This window comes from Dromiciops gliroides, chromosome 2, assembly GCF_019393635.1.
Source record: "Dromiciops gliroides isolate mDroGli1 chromosome 2, mDroGli1.pri, whole genome shotgun sequence".
Classification (NCBI taxonomy): domain Eukaryota; kingdom Metazoa; phylum Chordata; class Mammalia; order Microbiotheria; family Microbiotheriidae; genus Dromiciops; species Dromiciops gliroides.
This window is the reverse complement of record NC_057862.1, coordinates 496,191,493-496,212,184: the sequence shown is the minus strand read 5'-3', so window position 1 is coordinate 496,212,184 and position 20,692 is coordinate 496,191,493.

The window sequence follows — 20,692 nt, the reverse complement described above, 5'->3', positions numbered from 1 at the left end:
ACACACTTTAGAGTTGGAACCCCTGGTTTTGAATCTTGGTTCAGTTATTTATTACTTGGGACAAGTTGTTGAATTTCTGAGCTTTGATTTTTTCATATGTAAAACAAAATGTTAGACCAGATAATCGCTGAGGTCCCTTCCAGCACTAAATTTTACTAGCCTAAGTATTTCATATTTGTTGTTGTTTGTTGCTTGGTCATTTCAGTAATGTCCAACTCCCATTTAGGGTTTTCTTTGCTGAAGGAATTTGCCATTTTATTCTCCAGCTCATTTTACAGATGAGGAAACTGAGGCAAACAGGGTTAAGTGACTTGCCTAGGGTCATACAGCTATTAAATGTCTGAAGCTCTATTTGAACTCAGAAAGATGAGTCTTCCTGAATCTAGGCCTAGCATTTTATCCACTGAGCCACTTAGCTGCTCTTCTATTCAAATTTCAGAGTTGGAGAAATGTGTCCCTAAACTGGGGGTCATAGTACAGTGTTTCTGTCTCTTTACCTCTCCCACTTAGCTTTTAATTAATTTTTTTCATTAATTAAAAAAATTAAAGCTTCAATACATAAACATAGATAGATTACAGTCTAAATAATAATAGTTAATATCTACAATGACTACTATATGCCAGACACTGTACTAAGAAATTTAAAAAAATAAATATTATGTCATTTGATCCTTACAACCACCCTAGAAAGTAGGTGCTATTTTTATCCTTATTTTATAAATGAGGAACTGAGGAGGCACATACAGGTTATGTGACTTGATCAGAGTTGCTCGGTAAGTGTCTGAAGCAGGTCCAGTGTTTTATCCACTGTACCATCTAAAGGCTCACTATAATACATTATAGTGGATAAAATATAGGGTGAAGAATGAGGAAACTTGGGTTTGAGTCTTGACCCTGCCACTAACTGTGTGACCTTGGACAAGTCACCTAACTTTGTATCTATTTTTGTTTGTAGTTATTTGTGTGTTATCTACCCTAATAGAATTTGAGCTCTTTGAGGGCAGGGATCCTATTTTTGCCTTTCTTTGTATCTTCAATCAGTCAATCAACAAGTATTTATTAAACACCTACTACATTCTGGGCATGATCATAACTACTAGAGATACAAGTACAAATGATGAAAGAATCCCTACACTCAATGAGCTTATATTCTAATAGGGGGAACAACTATATATAATATTAATATAAAATGAATTAATACAAAAGAGTTAAGTGAATGATAATTTGGGAGGGAAAACACTAGCAGTTGGGGATATCAGCAATCAGCAAAGTGGCTGACACATAATAATCACTTAATATATGCTTATTGACTCAACTGACCTAACTTTCATTAGCTTATTTTTTTAAATGAGGGAGCATGAAAATAACCTAAAAAGTTAATAGATTTGGACATCAGAATAAGATTCAAATTTGTGCTATATATTGAATGATATCCTTTGAGATCATTAATTAATTTCAAAGCTAACAGACATGGCCTTTTACAAATAATTATGCTTGGGGCAGCTAGGTGGCACAGTGGATAGAGCACCGGCCCTGGTGTTCAATGGAGTTCAATTCCGGCGTCAGACACTTAACGCTTACTAGCTGTGTGACCCTGGGAAAGTCACTTAACCCCAATTGTCTCACTAAAAAAAAAAAAAAAGCTTAATTTTCTTTATAAAATGGATATAACCAGGCTCAGAATATAATGGATATAATTAGGCTATAATGACTAATCTATAAAGTGAAAAGGTAAAAGTAGTGGGTGCTTGATCTCCTCAGCTACTAACCACCTATGTTATCCTTGGCAAATGAAGCAGCTAGATTAGATAATCTCATCTAGATTAGATAATCTCATCATCATTCATGTTATTGTCATCCTAGATTTAGTTAGAAGGGATCTGGAGGTCATATAGTTCAGCCCCCTCCAAAAGTCGATTCCATCTCTAAAGGTAGTTTTGGCCCATATTAGAAAGAATACTGTGGGTAGCTAGATAGTACAGTGCATAGAGCCCCAGTCCTGGAATCAGGAGGACCAGGACTTGAGTTCAAATTTGGCCTCAGATACTTAATAGCTATGTGACCCTAGGCAAATCATTTAACTCTAAATGCCTCCAACCCCCCACCCCCAGATCCAAAATAACAACAAAAAAACCCCAAGAAAACTGTTCAGAAGACTTAGACTGAAGTCTGGTCTCTGACATTATGACCTCAGGTAAGTCAATTTAACCCTTCTAAACTTCATTTTTCCCATTTGTAAAAATTAAAATAGTGAACCTTCCTTTTTAAATTTTTTTGTTTGTTTGTTTGTTTGTGTTTTTTTTGGTGAGGCAATTGGGGTTAAGTGACTTGCCTAGGGTCACATATCTAGTAATTGTTAAGTGTCTGAGGTCACATTTGAACTCAGGTTCTCCTGAATCCAGGGCTGGTGCTCTATCCACTGCACCACCTAGCTGCCACCCCCCTTTTTTTTTTTTCTGGTGAGGCAATTGGGGTTAAGTGACTTGCCCAGGGTCATGCAGCTAGTAAGTGTTAAGTGTCTGAGGCCGGATTTGAACTCAGGTCCTCCTGATTCCAGGGCCAGGGCTCTACCCACTGTGCCACCTAGCTGCCCTTGGTTTGTTTTTAAAGTGTATGTACATGTTTATGTGAAGAACAAGCTTTGCTGTGCTATTCAATAGTACTCAAAATAATAATATAGCTTACATTTACATAGCACTTATAGGTAAGTTATTATTATTAGAGCTTTGAGTTCCCTGGATAACAATGAAAGTCAGTATAAACAAATGCAGTGGTGGGTTAAAAAAAAGTCTATACTGTCAGTCCTGAAAGAATAAAAGAATAGAATAGGAAGTTGTGTTTTCTGACCTTTAGACTGCTCATTTGGTTTACTGTGTTAACCAATCATCCTTAATATTTTCCATTAGTATTTTGATAGAAAATGTGCTGGCAGCCAGGCATGGTTGCATATACCTGTAATCCCCCACTACTTGAGAGTTTGAGGTTGGTGGTTCTTTTGAGCTCAGGAGGTCTGAGCTGCAGTGGGCTAAGGCAATGGGATTGGGGCAGGGTTGGGGTTGGGGTGGGGGGGAACATCAGAGGGGGCTGGAAGTCACCACTTAAGGTTAGCAGTAACTTGGTGATCTCACCAGAACAGATTGCCTATGGAGAGGCAAACTGGCCAAGGGGCAAAAACAAGGAGGTCAAAGTTCCCATGCTAACCAAAGTGAGCAGGGGGCTGTAAGTAGCCAAAGCATTTCCAGCCTGGATGGATGATAAAAGGTGAGAACTACAGATTTATGGAGAACTGACTGATCCCTATCCACTTCCCTTTCCCAGACAAATGAATTGCCTGGGGCTAACCAATCTTTGTCAATTCCAGACTCTTCCGGATGGATCTTCCCACACACACACACACACACCCACACCCCTTCCCCCAAGCAACTTATCCCCTCCCAATGTTTCTGCACCTTACTCCCTGGACTTTATGATTATTACATGAAAGAGTCCATCTACATTAAGTAGTTTCTATTTAGAGTTAATAGCTTCTATACTTAATTTAGGAGGAGTTCTATTGTTTCTTTTGTTAAAGGTTCATTTACATTAAATAGTTGTACATGACTCTGGAACAATCTTTTGGTTCCCTTTTTGTTCTGTTACACCATAAAAACCCAGTCCTCTGTTCCCATCTTTGGGTATTCCTAGCTTCTGGGCTTTGCAATACCATGTCCTTATTTCTCCTATATTGATTGTTTCCTTAATTTCCAGGTTATCAAAGGTAACTTAAAATACTGGCAACTCAAGTCATTTATTTTTTTAGAAAAATAAAATTGAAAGTGATATATCTCTCTAATATGATCCTGCAATAATAGGTAGTGTGCCATAGGGAACAAAGATTCTTTTAGAGGTAAAAATCCCCAGTTCAAATCTTGCCTCTACTAAAGCAGACTGCCTGTAAAACACTTGGGGAAGTCACTTAATCTCTGAGTGATCCAAGAAACTCTCTAAGATTGTAAATTACAGAAAGAGAGCCAACTCATTGGCAGAGATTCCTCCTCCTGCAGTTCTCCATTCCAATAAAGTGACATGCCCAGTCCCCTCTATGTTCCTATAACCAATACTAAAGCCTGCCTTCTCTCCTCTGTCCCTAAAGCCAGATCCTTTGGGGATTCCAGATTCACTGGCAAATTCAACAGTCCTTTTAATGTGGAAGAGATCCTGTTTGATTCTTGACATCCTACATTACAATAATTCTAAGCTTTATCAAAGGCTGTTATTATTCTCCAGCACATGGAACTTTAACACAGGCTGGTTTATTATATTGAGAGCCAGTAGAGAGAGATTCGTTACTTACATTTCCCTTTTTGTTTTTGTTGTCATTATTGTTCTCTTATTAGCATTTTGTTTGTTTTGTGGGGTGTTCCGGTTATATAAGTGCTCATGTCTACCCACAAATTAATTCTCACCTCCACCAGGGCTGATGGGAAGAATATTGGGCATCCTTTGTGTTAGAGCAAGAAACCACGTCCAGGTCTCCTGACCTTAATCTACCTGTCTTGATTAGAGATGGAAATGACCATAATCCTGAGATGTCAAACATACTGATTGTAATCCTCCAGAATTTCTCAGAATCAGATTAAAATGTAATTGGGAAATATTTAACAAAATAAATGAAAATAAAATAAAACAGATAGCATTACATTTTAAAAACAAGTCTCTATTCAGCTCCAGGGATCCTTATGTATGACTTAATGACCCCTATTTCTATTTTAGTTTTATACCTTGATCTGTTCAATCCCTCTTGATTTGAAAATCAAGATAAAGAAACTGAGGCCTGGAGAAAGGAAGCCACTTGCCTGCCCAAGGTCACACAGGCAGTCAGTAATTATCAGGGCTAGGTTGACTTCCTGGCATTCCATAAGTGTGTTACTGTGTTCTAGAAACCCAGCACCTACATGTAATGCACACTAAAAGAACCACCACAGCTGGACTGGATACTTAATCTGCCCTTGGTGTATTCACTCATTCTGATGTAATGTCTAACTAGTCACGTGACTGCTTAGGAACCCTTCTTTGGTCTGTAGGGCCATAATTGGAGCTCTTCAGCCCTTCCAAAGAGCCTCAAGGCAGAGAGAGGTTCCTGTGTTCCTTGAAACTCAGGGATAAGGAAGACTCAGGCTCCCATAGGTCTCCTCCTCCTTTGAATTAGTCAATTGGTAAATATGTCATATGCGATCTTAGAAAAGAAACTGGAGGAGTTTTTCATATCCAATGGAAAGGCTGATCTCTTTGCAAGGCAAATTCCAGGTGGTGCCATATTTCTCCTTGCGCACTAAATCATGGTAGGTCATTAATATGCTAAAGATGCTGGAGCCAATTGGCTCCTGTGGTGGCAGCTCGGAGAAGGCTTCATGAATAATCAATGAAGCACCTGGAGGCATGAAATTTTCATATGAAGAGTTTCTAGACTTTCACATTTAAGCAGCCACAGCAACGCTAGGGAGGGAAGTGTGAGTGAGTGCTAGACAGGCCTGGCACTTTGAGGGGTGTCAGGAAGAAACAGCAGCAGCCCAGCTTTAAGAGAGAGCATGGATTCCATTCAAATCCCCTCTAATAATATTCATCAACCAGGGCCAAGAATAGATTCCTGGCAGCTGCAAACTCCTTTCAGATTGAAGGTTGGGGGAGGCACCCCAAAACAGAGAGCTCCCAAATCATAAGCTTCCACTGACTGTTACAGGACATTACATCATAAGGTGTTTGGCTAATTTATGAAGCCAGACTGGTACAGTGGAAAAAGATCTGAATTTGGAGTCAAGGCACATGGGTCCAAATACCAGTTCAGTTATTGGTATAAATTTGGGCCAATTGCTTAACCTCTTAGAGTTTTAATTTCCTCATCTCTAGGCTAAACGAACTGGCTTCAATAACCTCTAACGTCCTTTCCAGTTCTAAACCTAGGACGATATTTTAAAATCCTAGTGTTGAGGCAGCTAGGTGGCGCAGTGGATAAAGCACCGGCCCTGGATTCAGGAGTATCTGAGTTCAAATTCAGCCTCCGACACTTGACACTTACTAGCTGTGTGACCCTGGGAAAGTCACTTAACCCTCATTGCCTAGCAAAAAAAAAAAAAGTCTTTAAAAAATCCTAGTGTTTGTTTTCTAGAAATTTCTAAAGTTAGTGCTAGAGGGTTTTGTTTTTCATATCTCTCTTGGAGGAAACTGTGTCTTTAAAGTACTTTCATTGTCTTAACCTCAAAGCCTCTCTAAGTGTTACAAGACTCCCATACCTAGAGGCAAAGTTGTAAAGTAGAAGGAGTGGCAAACTCTGGAACCAGAGAGGACTAGGGTTTTAATCTTGTGGATACTTTTTACTATGTGTGTGATTTTAGGCAAATCATTTCCCATCTATGGGCTTCAATTTTTGTAATCCTAAAACAAAGAAGTTTGACTAGGTAATCTTGAAGGTCCCTTTCAGCTCCAAATCCTGTGGATAGAGCTCTGAACTTGAAATCAGGGAGTCCTGAGTTCAAATTTTGCTTGCTACCTGCGGAAGTCACTGAGCTTCTAAGTCTCTGTTTCCTCAGAACAGAGATGATAGAGTAGTTGCCTCAAATGAGATAAGATTATCCTTATCTGTGGTGCTACCTACCCATAATTTCAGGCTGCCTAAAGTCTGCTCAGAATTGATAAAACTCAGAAAAGTTTTTATTCCCCCTATAATATAATAACAGTTCACAGTTATAGATAGGTTATATACAGCTTAAACTTTCAGTTCCATCCAATGCCCAACCTAGTGCTCAATACAAAGTGCATAATTAATGTGTGTTGTGCTGAATTTTAAGCCATTCAAGGAGTGGTTTTGTTCATCTGTAACCCCTGTCCCAAAGTCCATTGGTATGGGACTCTCTTTATTGGTGGAGATGAATGCCTTATCCTGAATGAGGGGCAGGACAGAGTTAGTGAGAGGAGAGAGAGATCCTGCCCTTACTAGTCCCACTTTGGGGACTCATCATTCAAATGCTTCTGGCTTCCAGATTTGAGAATGAAGATCAAAAAAGCCAACTCCAAATCACTGAAGGATAAGACTCTGGTATGATGTGAGGAAAGCGGGGGCAGCTAGGTGGGGCAGTGGATAGAGCACTGGCTCTGGATTCAGGAGGACCTGAGTTCAAATTTGACCTCAGACACTTGACACTTACTAGCTGTGTGACCCTGGGCAAGTCACTTAATCCTCATTGTCCAGAAAAGGGAAAAAAAAAAAAAGATGTGAGGAAAGGACAGTCTCCAAAATTTCTGTATTACCATTTTACTGCTTTGGGGAATTTCCCTTTGTTTGAAATCCAGGATAATCTTTCTTGGTTGAGTTGAGTTCTCTCTCAATGAGAAACTTCCTTTATTCTCTATTGTCTGGTATATATATATTCTCCTATGTATACCTTCTCTGATTTCTCTTTTGCTACAATTTAGATAAATGGGTTTCTTTGCTTTCTCTATGTGTGTTCACTGTGTAACTGGTATTTGGTAGGAAAGGGTCAAGCCTTGGATATAGAACTTGGGGCTCTCCTTCCCCTCTAAAATAACAGTGATCAGAAGTTGTAAATTTATAGATAGGTTCGCAGTTATAGATAGATATACACATATACATATATGGATTGTGTGAATATATATTAATTTATATAACATAATTTCATCTTATTTGATTCTCACAAATATATACCCATGTACTTATACATGGGTGTATATATTTGTATATATAACACTTTTCAAATCTTAAAGTGATATATAAATATGAGCTATCATTATTGTTATTATTATCCTAGAGGGGATTTTTTTTTGCGAGCTTAATCAACTCTGAGCTGACATTGGGCACCCTGAAATTTTAGGTATGTATCAATACAAAAGTTCCCCCCCCATCAGTATTACATTCACAGCTCAGTGCTGTTTATTTAGCAATCAATTATAGAAGAAAAGAAAAAAAAAAGTGGTAGTGGTGAGTCAGATTTTTTTTTAAAGAGAGATGTTTTCTTAGTGAGATTAAAAAAAGAGACTTTGCCTCCAAGGAGTCTATTTATCACATTAATGAGTAGTATCATTTAAGCGCCCTGAGCTTTTATCTTCAGGTGTTGCTTTAAATCATAGCTAGCCTAGCTAATTTCACTCTATTATCCCAATAAGCCTTTCCAGGCCTAACAATTCATTTCTTTTGTTCTTTGTTCATTTTGATGTATGTATTTTGATATATCAGTGGTTTGTAAAAATAAACCATTGTGTAAGCATGAAAAAATAAACATGGAGGAAAAAAGCTCTATTTCCAGAGTAGTCATTTCAGGTTTCTTGACCCTTTAAGGGTTGATGCTATTGCCATCTGCAATTATTTTTTATTTACTCATCTTTGTGCATTTAAGAAAATCTCTCTCTCCTCAATAGAATGTAAGCTCCTTGAGGACAGATGTTTTTTCCCTCTTCATTTACTTCTGTCTTCTTTTTTCTATATCCTTGCAGCCTAACAAGTGCCTCGGACTTAAAGGGAGTTTAAAAGCTACTCCTTTTTACTCAAGGATTGGAATATCACTTGGAAAAGTTAAAATGAGTGCAAAACAACTAAGATCACTGTGCCAGACACAGGAAACATACAGATGTTTAACCCCTGTCTCCGAGACCCTTGGTATGGTATGGGACTCTCTCCTTATTGGTGGAGATGAATGCCCTGCTCTTTATGAGGGGCTGGGGCAGGGGCAGGGGCAGGGGCAGGGGCAGGGGCAGTAGGGGTGTGAGAAGTAAGCCCCACCCTTGTCCAATGGATACATTCATTCGTACCCGGAGGGGCAGAAGTCACTCTGTTCTCCCTAGACATAAGGGTTACTGGGCTAGAATTGTACCTATCTGCTTCCTTACAATGTTTATCAAGGGGATATGATCAAATTCCATCTAACTTCTGATAACTCTGTCATTTTGGAGGGGAAGGAGAGCTCCAAGGTTTCTATCCAAGGCTTGACCCTTTCCTACCAAATACCAGTTACACAGCGAACACACACAGAGAAAGCAAAGAAACCCATTTATCTAAATTGTAGCAAAATAGAAACCAGAGAAGGTATACATAGCAGAATATATACCAGACAATAGAGAGTAAAGGAGATTTCCCATTAAGAGTTAGAGAACTCAAATCGATCAAGAGAGATTATCTTGGATTTCACCCAAAGGGAAATTCCCCAGAGCAGTAAAATGGGAATATAGAAATGATGGAGGCTGTCCTTTCCTCACATCTTACCAGAGTCTTATCCTTCAGTAACTTGGAGTTGGCTTTTTTGATCTTCATTCTCAAATCTGGAAGCCAGGAGCATTTGAATGATGAGTCCCCAAAGTGGGACTAGTAAGGGCAGGATCTCTCTCTCCTCTCACTAACTCTGTCCTGCCCCTCATGCAGGATAAGGTATTCATCTCCACCAATAAAGAGAGTCCCATACCAATGGACTTTGGGACAGGGGTTACACATGAACAAAACCACTCCTTAAATAGCTTAAAATTCAGCACAACACGCATTTGTTATGTTTAAAATATAGTGTGTGGTCGCCTCACCTGACCCCAGTGTGGGGGAGACGTTAGCTAAGAATTACTGATAAATTCGGCAACAGTTTAGGCTTTTAAGCATTTATTAAAGAGTAAAGATCACATATGGAGTACAGCCTGTCTCCTTTCCCCTCTCTCTCTGCCACCAACCCGAAGTCCCAGAATGAAAAAGGGTGATTCTCCGAGGCTTCTCCAAGAAGCCCCTTGTGAAACAGGAAGCAGGACCATCCATACACACAGCTCCAAGCTAATTGGATGGTAGCATTGATTGACATGACTTAGAGGTTGTTCTATATACATATAACTGCCAGACATCAAGTCACATGCTTTCTCCTCAGGGTGGAACTGCTATGGTTCTCACAATATCTTTCTCAGCAGGGTGGTTGTGCTCTGATTCTCACACATTTATTAATTATGCACTTTGTATTGAGCACTAGGTTGGGCATTGGATGGAATTAAAAGTTTACATAGAATGTCTCTGGCCTCATGAACCTACAGTCCAGTAAGAAAATGAAATGAACATCAATAATATCACATCACTATAATACAGATTATAATGTGAGCTACTCAAAGGACAGGTTTTATTAAGTCCTTTGAGAAATGTGTGTATACAAGATGATTTCTGTATGGGAATGGAAAGGATAAGTAAAGGAAACCAGGGAAAGTTTCATGAAGACTGAGGCAAAGTAACAACTGAGAGAAATTATTATATTTTTATTATATTAATAACTAGTTATTAAATTAGTATTATGCTTTTTTCTTTCTAGTTCCTCATTAGGGACTAGCCCTTTCAGGTCATTTAGCCAGTCTCTGAAAGACAAGGCTGATAGAAGAGATTGGCCTAATCCTCTGAGTACATAACTCCATGATTTGGGGTGATACTCCACCCAACTAGGAGACCTTACTTTTGTTTATAGTATAAACAGAATCTAATCTGGGTGCATTCCAGCTCTAAAACATTGAGACCATGCCCTTATACCCCTCCATTGCAATCTAGGGGGACTAATCTCATGAAGGAGAAAATAACCAGAGTGGTCTGGGTAGAGATGAATTCCTTTGTCCAGATTGCTGGAGGCAGCTGAGTCTTATGATCAAGCCACATTCTCAGCAGGAGAAGCTGAAGATTTTGAGCCCACCCCTTCATTAATTGTTAACCAATGAGGGTTGATTTTCACCTGTTGGGGGCATCTCTTTCCAAAAGTATTTGTTTGGGTTTTGGTTTTTTGTTTTTCCCATTTTGTTTTGTTTTGTGGGGCAATGAGGGTTAAGTGACTTGCCCAGGGTCACACAGCTAGTAAGTGTCAAGTGTCTGAGGCCACATTTGAACTCAGGTTTTCCTGAATCCAAGGCCAGTGCTTTATCCACTGTGCCACCTAGCTGCCTCCTTTTGAAAAGTATTTAAGCATTTAGTGATATCCATGGTTTTGTCTTTGATTACCAAGAAAAACCATTGACCACCAATTCATTGATTATCAGCTAACTTAATTAATAACTTAATTATTAATTGCCCAGAAACTCTTTCTCTCAGACTTTTCATTCATCTCATAACTAAGTTGGGCCTTGAAGAATGGGAAGGATTGCAATGGGTAGTTGCAAGAGAGAGGAAGAAGAGCTCAAGGAATCCTGTTTTATGAATCTGTAGAAATGCCCTCTAAGATTTGAAAGTAAACAAGATGAACGTATAGTAGTAGGGGGCAAAGTGCAAATATTCTTGGGTAGATGACTTGATTCACACCCATAGCTTGTCCTAGGCAGCCACTTTACCCTGCTGATTTGGCTAATTAATTGCCTCTTAGGTTGGGAAAAGGAGTTGAAAATCATGTCTACTTGTTTTGTTTATTGTCAGCTCCTTATTAAGAATAAGTGGGAATAGATTGGACCTTATTCTTAGTCAGAGTAAGAAAAGTTCTTTCTCTTTCTCCATCCCCTATTCACCAACATCTTATAGTGGCCTTAGAGTCCTTTGACCCGGGCTCCTGTCTATGCCATACTATTTACTGATTTTTCAACCCTGGACAAGTTCACAGTCCTCATTAGTAAAATGAAACCCCAATACCTTACATTTGCATAGTATTTTACAGTTTTCCTACACTTTATCATACAGCCATTATAGCATTTGATTCTTTAATATCCCTTGGAAGTAGATAATACAATTATTGTCCTGGTCCTTATCTGGGTCTAAATGAACTTGGAAGAAGAATTAGTAGATGGCTTAGCATTCAACACCCAGAGGCAGGAGGAAGCAGGGACACTTACACATCTAGATCTTTCCACTCTGAATAGTACTTCTTTTGCTAACCTAACAGGTTTTCTCAAATAAGGTTCAAATGAGGCTCAAATAAGATTACACACACATATACATATGCATAATGCATATATATATGTATATATATATATAATAGTTATGAAGAAAGGCTACATATGTGTGAGATATACCCTTATGCCATACTAGAGCCCCCTCTGAGAGTAGAAATACATTGTTAGACTGATAGAGGCTAGGAAACTAGACTCAGAGGTAGGGGAGTCTGGGTTCAAATCTCGGATACTCCTCTCACACCCATCCTGGGTAAATGACTGTACTTCAGTTTCTCCATCTATAAAATGAGGAGAATAGGTGAACTTGAAAGCCTTTCAGCTTCATTCTAGATCTTTAATCCTAGATATCCCCTCCACTGCTGAGAGTAGTTTTAGATAGAGGGAAGGGTATGATGCAGGTGCCTAAAAGCAGTAGGAAAGAGATGACAGGAAGATGAAGAAAATGACTAGTGGGAGCTTAGATGAGAAATCATAGTAACTAGAAATTAGAAGAGACCTCTGAGATCATCTAGTTCAACCCCTATTTGAGGAGGGATTGTTTCTGCAACATCTCCAAAAGGTGACCATCCTGCCTTTACTTGAATACCCCTTGTAATAGAAAACTCCCCGCCTCCCTCTCAAGGCAGCCCTGTTCCACTATGGGATATCTCTTTGTTTTTCTTCCTCCCACCTATTCACCAGCCCCTCACCCACAGCCTAAAGCACTTCTCTATCTTGGAGTTTTCTTATTTAGCTCCTCTCTCTGGCTCCCACTATGTTATTTGTAAAAAGCACTTAGCACAGTGCCTCACACATAGTAGGCATTATATAAATGCTTATTCTCTTCCCATTTCAACCCAGGAGATCCTCTGGGTACATTTTAATTTGGGTCATACTTAGCTAGGTCTCCCTAACAGGCTTTCTCCATCTTAATGCAAGAAACTGAAACTAACTAGACATTTAGATTTGAGTAATATAAGGCATATAAAGTATTGGAAAAGTAGTGATTATAGGTGGAGCTCCTGATGCAGTGTACTCCCCTCCCCCCAACTCCCTCCACACAATCCTGAGCTTCCTTCCCTGTCCTTCAAATCATAAAACTCTAAAAGACTCAAGATACCAATACATGAAGTTCTAATCGCCTGGGGACACTGCTGTGGTTTCTGGTTTGGGGTTAGGTGGCCTGACTTTTTGCTGCCACTTGTTCTATAGACCTTGGCTTGTTTCCTGGAAGCTTCCAGCCCTGTCTCAGGCATAGTTATGTGTTGCCACTCTTGCCCTTGTCTATTTTGTATCTCCACTTAGCTTGCTTCCTGCACTTCTGGCTGCTAATTTTTCAGTTACAACCTCTATCCATTTTTGTTGGCTTATAGTTTCTTTCCTGACTGCCATTTCTCAGATGCCTCTTCCCTGTCCTGTTCCTTAGGGCTTATTCTCCCAGTAATCCCAGGCATAATTATAATTAGAATTTTCTGCACTGGGCACAAATTCAGCTAGGCATGGACGGGATGTATTTATGGCATGGGTTGGCAAAGAGAAGCACAGAAAACTTCACTTTAGTAGCAGTTATACTTGGAAAAAATGGAACAATGGTTCCCAGAGTCCTAAGCCCTGAGGGGGGAGTCATTACTGAGTGTCAAATAGTTCTTGGGGTCACAGGACCTGAGTTCAAATTTCATACTACTACTTATTAACTGTGTGAAAGACTTGAGCAAGTCTTTGGGCCTCATTTTCCTTATCTGTAAAGTAGGGGGTTGGCTACATGGGTTCTTAGGTCTATTATAGCTCCAGTTCCATGATTCTACTGTGTAACACTGTCAAAAAGTAGGCGGTATTAAGAGATGCAGACCCCTCCTAGAAACAAAGCCCTATTGCCCCAAACTACTTAGGGCTCTGAATACTGCTTAGTGCTTGCCATGTGCCATGAGCCCATGGCATTATGATTTCCCATTCCTATTCTTATTAGAGCACAAATCCTTCCTCACTTCCTTGCTTTGCTCCTCTTGGGCGAGTGGGGTTCGGGAAAAGGGGTAGAAAAAAAGAAAAAGAAGGAAACTCAACTGACAATCCCTAGCTCCTGACCAATGCTTGACACACATAAAACAAACCTAAAGCAATTACTCTTCAACTTCCACCCATAGCTCCAAGTTAAGCCCTCTGAGGTCAAGCAGAATAGAATTAAGTTCCTCTTTCAAATGGTATCTCTTCAAATACTTGAAAACAACCATCAAGGTCTCTTTAATTCTTCCTTAGACATCCCTTGCCCCCTCAACGAATTCTCATGTTATATTTTTCAGCCACCTAACTATTATGGGCATACTATAAATTCCCTTTTTTCATACTATCTCACTACCTGGGAGATAAAACATCTTTGATTTACCCTTATTTAAGTTATTCTGCCAAAGGAAGAGTCAGGATCGCTGATTAGAGGCAACCACCCAGCTGAACTCTCCCAACGTTCCCCTCTGAACAATTTAAAAATAACTCTAAAATCAAATTTTGGAGCAATAGAGGCAACAAAAGGCCAGAGTGAGACATTGTGCCAGTCTAAAATGACTTAGGTGGTCAGCAGGAGTGCTTTGCAACACTAGGATGGGAATTGATGCAGAGAGTGTTAGCAGCATCAGCCTTGGGCCTTGAAAACAGCTACTGCAACAAGATCTCAAAAAAGATACAGTAAGGGTGTTAGATGACTCGTTGGAAACAGATTACAGAGAACCTTTTGTATTGGGTGCAATTTGTGCTGATTAGCAACACCATTGCTCAAGAAAAAATTCTTATAGGAGAGGGGAAAATGAAGATGGTGGCAGGCAATGCTTGAACCTCACTTTCACTGTAATTGGTGCAAAGAAGGAAGAATAGAATAGAAAGGAAAGAAAGAAAGAAAGAAAGAAAGAAAGAAAGAAAGAAAGAAAGAAAGAAAGAAAGAAAGAAAGAAAGAAAGAAAGAAAGAAAGAAAGAAAGAAAGAAAGAAAGAAAGGAAGGAAGGAAGGAAGAAAGAAAGAAAGAAAGAAAGAAAGAAAGAAAGAAAGAAAGAAAGAAAGAAAGAAAGAAAGAAAGAAAGAAAGAAAGAAGCAAGAAAGAAAGAAAGAAAGAAAGAAAGAAAGAAAGAAAGAAAGAAAGAAAGAAAGGAAGGGAGGAAGGAAGGAAGGAAGGAAGGAAGAAAAAAGAAGGATGGATAGATGGATAGATAGATGATAGATAGATAGATAGATAGATAGATGGATAGATAGGATTAAATTAATTAAAGGAGCTAGTATCCACAAGCACAGAAGATTTTTGAGGATGGACAGGATAAAGAGAGAGAAAAGGATAAACAGAAGAAAATAGAATGGAGAGGAATATACAGTTATTAATCAGACCTTAATGTGAATGAGATAAGCTCTGAATAGCAAAGTGGATTAGAAACCAGAATCTGACAATGTGTTGTTTATAAGAGACAGAGTTGAGACAGAAAGACACAATCAAAGGTAAAATAAAGGGCTGAATCAAAATCTATTATGCTTCAGATGAAGTAAGAAAAAAACATTGTAACAATCATGATCTTAGACAAAGCATAAGCAAAAATAGACCCAATCAAAAGAGATAAGCAGGAAAACTACATTTTGCTAAAAGGTACAATAGACAAAGAAATAATATAAAAATTAAGGGCAAATTTTTGGATAAAAGTTTTATTTCTCAAATGTATAGGAAATTGAGTCAAATTTATAAAAATAAGAGCCATTGAAATTGAAAAAATGGCCTGAGAATATGAACAAGCAATTTTCAGATGAAACCCAAACTAGCTATAGTCATATAAAAATGCTCCAAATCACTATTGATTAGAGAAATGCAAATTAAAACAACTCTGAGGTACCACTTCACGCCTAACAGAAATGACAAATAATGGAGGGGATGAGGGAAAATAGGAAGACTAATAAACTCTTGGTAGAGTAGTGAAATGCTCCAATCATTCTGGAGAACAATTTGGAACTCTACCCAAAGAGCTATAAAACTATGTATGTAACCCAGGAATACCACTACTAGGTCTGTGCCCCAAAGAAGGAAGGCAAAGAAAAAGGAAAAGAACCTACATGTTCAAAATATTTATAGCAACTCTTTTTGTGACCTCAAAGAATTGAAAATTGAAGGGATGCTTATCAATTGGGGAGTAGCTGAACAAGTTGTGGCATGTCATTGTCATAGAGTACTATTGTACTATAAGCAGTGATGAGTGGGGTGGTTTCTTGGGGGGGGGGACATAGTAAGACCCACATGAACTGATGCAAAGTGAAGTGAGAAAAACTAGGATATCATTGTGCACAATAATGTAAATGTTGTAATGATGATTAACTGTGAAAAGTGTGACTTCTCTGATCAATATAATGATCTAAGGAAACTCCAAAGGACTCATGATGAAAAAATGCTGGTGGATAGCATCTCCAGAGGGAGAACTAATGAACTGAGTGCAAATTGAAGTTTAACTTTTTCCCTTTTTTTCTTGCATTTTCATGAAATGGCTAGAATGGAAACACATTTTGCATGATTTCACAGCTAAAATTGATATCATTTTGTTTGCCTTCTCAGTGGGGACAGGTAGGAATGAGGGAGAAGGATAATTTGGAATTCTAAATTTAAAAAGAAGAGAATGCTAAAAATAAATAATATTTTTAAAGGGAAATCCAAAATAAATAAATTCATTCTTATCAACTAACTGGAAAAAGAGATATTACTCTGTCCCTCTTTAAGAATGGACATTGTAGGTAATAACTGAACCTTTTATCAAAACACACTTGAGACAAATAGGTGACACTAGACTGAGAACCAAGTGCCCATCTCCTGACTAAAACAAATGTTCCTACATTCTTCTGCCATGGTGTGTGCAAGGCAAAAATGCTCTAATGAGCTTCTCCTTCTATTCTTTGACTGACAGAGTAAGTAAGATGACCTATTTCTGTGTCTCCCAGAAACACCCTGGGTAGTGTAGGGTGATCTCAAGTGCTCATGCATGAGCGATAAGCAGAGTCAAAAGTGTGGGGCAACCCTGATGACAGATATCACAACCCTATTTCAACAACTGGAGAGTGGCAGAGGGAATAAACATAGGCTATCATTACACAAATTATGTTATAAATATACCCCCCAGTGACATGCACTTTGTATTTTCTGCTCAGGGCTTCCTTTCACTCATTCTCAAACTCCTTCATTTTTGGTAGATATTCCCCTAGACCAGTATTATTTGCTTTGTGATCAACTTAGATCTATATTTTCCGCTTTGATTTACAATTTCCATTTTGCCACATATCCCATAAAACCTGACTTCATGGTCTGGTGTCAGCTGAGCCAAAGTTAATGACATTAAAGGAACATAAAATAATGGTTGTGTATGTTATGTTTTATGGGAGTCCCCATAAGGAAATTGGAAGATGAGAAAAATCTCTCCAGCCATGAAATTCAGTTTCCCTCTGAGGATGATGTTTAGCTCTGGCTCTACCTCTCAGAGCAAGTGTAGCCAAGTAAAAGGGTTGCAACTAATCCTTCAAATGCCTCTACATCATGAAGGTTTCTGGACTGGGGACAAAATAAATTACAACTAGATAAGGATAAAGATGCTTCTGTGCCTTTGCCAGTTCATCAGAGGACCAACTAAATTGGTTACTCATGCATTTATAATGCATGCTCTGGGACAGCTATCCTACCTTTAATGGCACTGGTGGGCTGAGTCTCCAAAGAAAGGTTACAATATTTTCCCTTAGTTTTCTATGGACCCTGGATTAGGGGATTATTTTTCTAATGCTATTGATCATAAGCCCCCCACAAGTATATTTCTGTCAATGATTATCAGTTGGTTGAGATTAGTTAGCCAGACTTAATTAGCTTTTATGAGAAGATATTTTAATAAAGCTATATGGTAATAATAACTAATACTTATAGAGTGCTTTAAGGCTTACAAAATTTCGCAAATATTATTTTATTCTCACAACAACCCTAGGAGGTAGATGTTATTGTCATCTATATTTTCCAGATAAAGAAACTGAGGTAAAGAAGGATTAAATAACTTCTCCAGGGAAGTTATATATGCAGTAAGTAGCCAGAAAAGTATTTAAAGCTAGATTTCAACGCGGGTCTTCCTGATTTCAGGTCCAGCATTCTATCTCTTGTACCAACTAGCTGACTAGTAAGAAGAGTTAGGATAAACTGTTCTCCCCAAAATCTATGCTAAATGCTTTCACCAGTACATTGAGAATCTAGGATGGGAAGTACCCTCAAGCTTAGAGTGAACATGTGGCAAAGAAATATCTCAAAATTCTAGGGAGTTCTTTTGCTGGAGTCTTCAACATGTGTTTCCCTTATGTATAGCAGCTACTGTTCTGGCTATTCTTTTAGGATACCCATTCAAGAATATGTACTCTAGACTTCATAGAAGCTTTTCCTTCACTGGGTGATTTCTTGAATCAAGGTAGCCAAAAATCATAGTGAAAACATTCTTTCCAGGGCTTTCCATACCTAAGAGAGTCCCTTCTTTCTATCTTGCCATGATTTCTTCCTGGACCCATTTTTAATCAGAAAATATTTAAGAGAGAGAGAGAGAGAGAGAGAGAGAGAGAGAGAGAGAGAGAGAGAGAGAGAGAGAGAGAGAGAGTGAATGACAGAGACAGCGCTAAAGACAGAGAGAGACAGAGAGGAACAGAGAGACGGAAAGAGAGTGAGAGACAGAGACAGCACCAGAGACATAGACAGATACAGAGAGAGACAGAGATACAGAGAGAGAGAGATTGTCTAGGTTTTGTCAGAGCAACCAATGGCCAGGTGACAGAAATTAAAATGACTCACATTGTCATCCTCCCCACCCCAGGGCAATGAGGGTTAAGTGACTTGCCCAGGGTCACACAGATAGTAAGTGTCAAGTGTCTGAGGCCATATTTGTACTCAGGCCCTCCTGAATCCAGGGCCAGTGTTTTATCCACTGTACCACATAGCTGCCCCCGCACCGTCATTTTAATTTATAATTTCCTAGATATTTTATATACCTTAGCTGCCTTGATCTTCCTAACAACCCTGTTAGGTAGCTAGGTATATTAATATTAACAGAAATTTATAAATAAAGGAATTGAAGGTCAGATCAGTGAAGTGATTGGATGGATAAGATGGCTGCTCAGAATGATTGGAACAATGATGACAGAGGAAGGGAACAGGGCAGAAGTAGATAACTAATTTTTTTGCTTTTCTTTCTTTTCTCAAGGAGAACGATCTTTGCAAATAGGAAGAAAAAGATAAAAAATAACGTCTAACAGGCAGTTAAATTTCAAGATAATTGATGAGATCATGAGAGCTTCCCTCCATGAGTTCAAGTCACCAGGTCCAGACAAACATTACACCCCAGGGTAATGAAAGAAGCGACAGATGTGATTGTTGAGTTGTTGCCAGTGATCTCTAACAAAAGACCTCAACAGGCAATATGCTCTGGTGCATTTGAGATATTCACAGGTGTCAAACACACAGCCCGGCCCCATGTAGCCCACAATACTCCCCAGTGAGGGGATCTGGAAAAAGAGTAAAATAGAATTGGGAAATACTTAACAAAGTAAAAACAAATACAGTGAAACATAGATAATGTTATATTTTAAAACTGTCAATATCTGACCTGGCAGAGATCCTTAGGTATAGATTAGTGGTCCCCATTTGTTTTTTGACCCCATTGGTGTAGTGTACTTGGGGTCAGGAAGATTCAGGTTTAAATCTGACTCAGAAGCTTGCTAGCTGAGGGATCCCTGGACAAGTCATTTAATTTCTCTCTACCTCAGTTTTCTGGACTCAATGAACTCTAAATTCCCTTACAGCTCCTACTGCATAATCTTGTGACTTGAAGCCTAAGGTCATCCTCTTCATCTTATTATCCATCCTTCCTCCACATACATATAAAATCCAATGAGTTTCTCCAGAGCAAAGGAATTTTATCTACATTCTGAATCCCTTGGCATCTAGCACATTGCTCTGCAAGCAATAGGAATTTAGCATGTTTTCTAAATAAATATATGTCTACTAAAGGATTTACCTCCTTCAGAAATCTTGCACACCTTACACAGCAGCTTTAAGGTATGAAAGATGCTTATATTATCACATCTTATCCCCCAAAGAACCCTGTGAGGTAGAATCTATCATTATACCCATTTTTATAGGTAAGCAAACTGAGGTTGAGAGAGGTTAAATGACTTACCCTGGGTTTCATAGAGTTTGAAACAGGATTCAAATTCTGTTCTTCCTGACTCCAAGTCCTGGGATCTCTTCATGTTGCCACCTAGCTGTCTAAAGCACAAAGAGCACAGTAGTTTGGAGAAAGATTTTTACCTGACAATTCTCATCTCCAAACTATGTCCTACAGCTATTATCTCTGTGGAGCAGCTATCCACACTTGACTCGGGCATGGCAATGTGGGAATCAGTCTAAGAGCAGGGAAGGACGTTTTAGATTCTTGCCAATACTCTGATGGTCTGAAGGAGCTTGTGGGGAAGGGCTTGTTTTTTGTCTCTGCCTGGCAACTACTAGAAATTTAATAAGTGCTTGTTGACTAACTGTTGACTTCTTTACCCTATGTGCAGACAAAAGGAGCTGACATCGGATGAAGTAACATAAGGCCAAAAGAACAGAATACGGTGAGAAAACCAGGTATAGTAGTTAGGGCACCAGACTTGGAGTAAATATTAGCTATGAAAATAAGAGCAGGAGCTTTTATATTCCCTGGCTTTATAGACTTTGAAGTAATGGTATCATAGGATTGAGAAATAGGAAGAACCTCAGATTCCATCTATCACAAACATTCAATTTACAGATGGGGCTCAGAAAGCCTGAGTGACTTGCAACCAGTATA